The sequence below is a fragment of the Triturus cristatus genome, chromosome 4_1 (genome assembly GCF_964204655.1).
Source record: "Triturus cristatus chromosome 4_1, aTriCri1.1, whole genome shotgun sequence".
Classification (NCBI taxonomy): Eukaryota; Metazoa; Chordata; class Amphibia; order Caudata; family Salamandridae; genus Triturus; species Triturus cristatus.
In genome coordinates, this window is record NC_140585.1 from 670,607,941 (window position 1) to 670,610,837 (window position 2,897).

General features: G+C 44.5%; 1 pseudogene; it reads left to right on the forward strand.

Moving 5' to 3' along the window:
* The first annotated feature begins 984 nt into the window (after nt 1-984).
* Nucleotides 985-2,601, forward strand: LOC146855368 (uncharacterized; annotated as a pseudogene).
* The last annotated feature ends 296 nt before the right edge of the window (nt 2,602-2,897 follow it).

Consider the following 2,897-nt stretch of genomic DNA (forward strand, 5'->3'; position numbering starts at 1 on the left):
AACATGTTAAAAACTGTATTTACCTCTATCATAGCACATATTAAATTCCACAAAGGTATACTTGAAGTAGTAAATAGACAGAGATATCGATGCTTGAAACTGAATGTGCATTTTGTTACATTTGAAAATTTGACATTCTCCAAGTCTTTGGAGAGAATTTTCTGGTAGAAGGAGCTGGTGACGTTCCTGTCATTGACCTTTTTTCACTCTCAAGGACTGTGAAAAGGCCCAAAAAATGCTCTTCTTACATTTCGTTTCTTGATGGGCTCTTCAGTATCCTTAACCTCCTCAAGGTGCTCTTCTTCTGGATATGAAGATGCCATTTTCTAAATCCGTTGGTCAAAACACCCAAACAAATAAAAGATTGTGTAGGGACTACAAAAAAGGTGTCCACAGATGCAGACACACCCAAAACAAGAAGAAAGCAACAGGTGTTGGATCCTCCTTCTAAGAGAAGGAAAACCTTTTTAACCAAACAAAAGCTTCCTTCCCATTTCACATGATGTCACGATGTAGTCGCGTCCCCACCACGTTTACATCACGGATCTGAAAAATTTGCTAAATTCCATTTGAAGGTTTGAATTTCTGTTAATAAATTGTTTTTAAAAGTATTTTAGTGAAAAGTCTTTAAGCAAAACAGATATTTAAACTTTGCACAGTGATATTTCAAACTTATTAAAATTATATCAGAGTCACGATCCCTACGCGATCCCGGAAATACGTGCCGGCAGGATGCGCAACAGTGTTGCGGTTCCATAACATACTTAGAAATTCGATTTTAAATTAACTCTCAAATATCTTCAAGTATATTTCACTACTCTAGGTGTAATTCACCATAATTTTAGTGTTTCTAAAAATTATTGTAACTATATTCAACAGTGAAAAGAATTTGAGGGTGCCGGCGGTTGTTCCCACGGCCCCGGTGCGCGCTGAGGGGCGGAGGAGGGGGCAGAGAGGGATCAGCGCCTCCTCCCCAGGACATCCCCTGCACCCGTGTCGGAGCCGTCTCCGCCTCCATGAGCGGGGGCCGAAGATGGCGGAAGAGGAGCCCCCCTCGGTGCCGGAGGGATCAGCACAACAAGTCGTCTACTTGTATGTGGGCGAAGACCTAGATGATTGGCAGAAGGTATTCCAGCAGAACCAGGTCGAGGAGAGCCATTCGCCGATGATTATCTATGTTGTACAGGACTCTCCTGCTGCAGAAGTGCAGGAAGTGGAAACAGGATCGCATGGTGCACTTCAAGAGTTTGTTGTGCAGGTCCCTTCTTTGACGACAGCAGCACATAAAATTGATTGTGCAGGAGTCCCAACCAGCTCCAGAACCGCAACAAGATGCTGGGAACCAGAAAACCACACAATCCCTTAAAAGTCCAACGAAGTCTGCAAGTGTACAAGAAGAAGAAGAAACGTTTCCCTGCTCCGAGTGCGATAAGAGCTTTTTTTACAAGCCCAGTCTTCAACGCCACATGAGAATTCACACAGGACCTGTCAAATTGAAATGCACTGAGTGCGGGGAAAGCTTTACTTTCAAGGCGCAGCTTTTAAAGCACCAGAGGACCCACGTGCCAGAGCCATCATTTCCGTGCAACGAGTGTGACAAAGTCTTCAAACTTAAGGGTAACCTTCAAACCCACCAGAAAATTCACACTGGAGAGAAGCCTTTCACATGCCCAGAGTGTGGCAAGAGCTTTACTCAAAAGGGACATCTTGTGTATCACCAAAGACTTCACACTGGTGAAAAGCCATTCGCCTGCATGAAGTGTGGGAAAAGGTTCAGTCAACGGTTGAGTCTTCGAAGCCACCAAAAGGTTCATACCAGGGAGCGGCCCTTTAAGTGTGCAGAGTGTGGCAAGGGTTTTACTATGCAGTCAAGTCTTCTGTATCACCAGAAAATTCACACCGGGGAGGGACTTTTTGAATGTAATGAATGTGGGAAGCGCTTTGTTAAGCGGTACGCCCTCTTATTCCATCAGCGAAGCCATACAGGGAAGAGGCCCTTTCCCTGCACTGAGTGTGAAAAGAGCTTCACACTTAAAAATAATCATCTAAAGCATCAGAGAATCCACACCGGGGAGAGACCTTTTGCCTGCTTCGACTGCGGAAGGAGGTTCACTGAGAAGAAATCCCTTCTCAGTCACATGAAAACCCATACAGGAGAAAGACCCTTTGCCTGCACTGAGTGTGGCAAGAGCTTTGCTGAAAAGAAAACACTTGTAGTACACCAGAGAATCCACACCGGGGAAAAGCATTTTTCGTGCAGTGAATGTGGTAAGGGCTTTTCGGAAAAACAGCATTGTGCTTCATCAGAAAAACCACACCGGAGAAAGACCCTTTCTATGTGCCGAATGCGGCAAAACATTTGTGACTAACTCCCGACTTATGGTACACCAGACAAAACACTCAAACCAGATTAAGTTTGCATGTACTAAATGTGATGAGCGGTTTTCTGCCAAGAAACTACTTACGAAACATCTGAAAATCCACCAAGAGTATCATAAGGGTTTCAAGAGTGCTGACCCAAAGCAAAAAGATTTAAATGTGTTAATTGCTGGCATGTCACCCATTCTAATTGATGCTCCGGAGGCCCAGCACTTGCCCTGAAATGTGCCCAGACCGTTTCCTGTGATGTTTGACTGTTATACCTAGAGATGCATACTGCCCCTCCCCCTGTACTTCATAACTTGACCTGAAGCCCCTTCACACAACCACTCTTGCTTAGCCTCTGGCTTCACCAGTCATGCCTGTTTGAATCCAGGCTCTCCCAACAAACTCTTCTTTACATGAAGATTCTTTAAAAAGTGTTTGCTTAATCACAAAAATGTATTTTACTTGGGCGCTACATAACTGTTAGGCTGGCAGAAGGAATGCTGAGGTGGCCATGTTGTCCACTGCGAGAA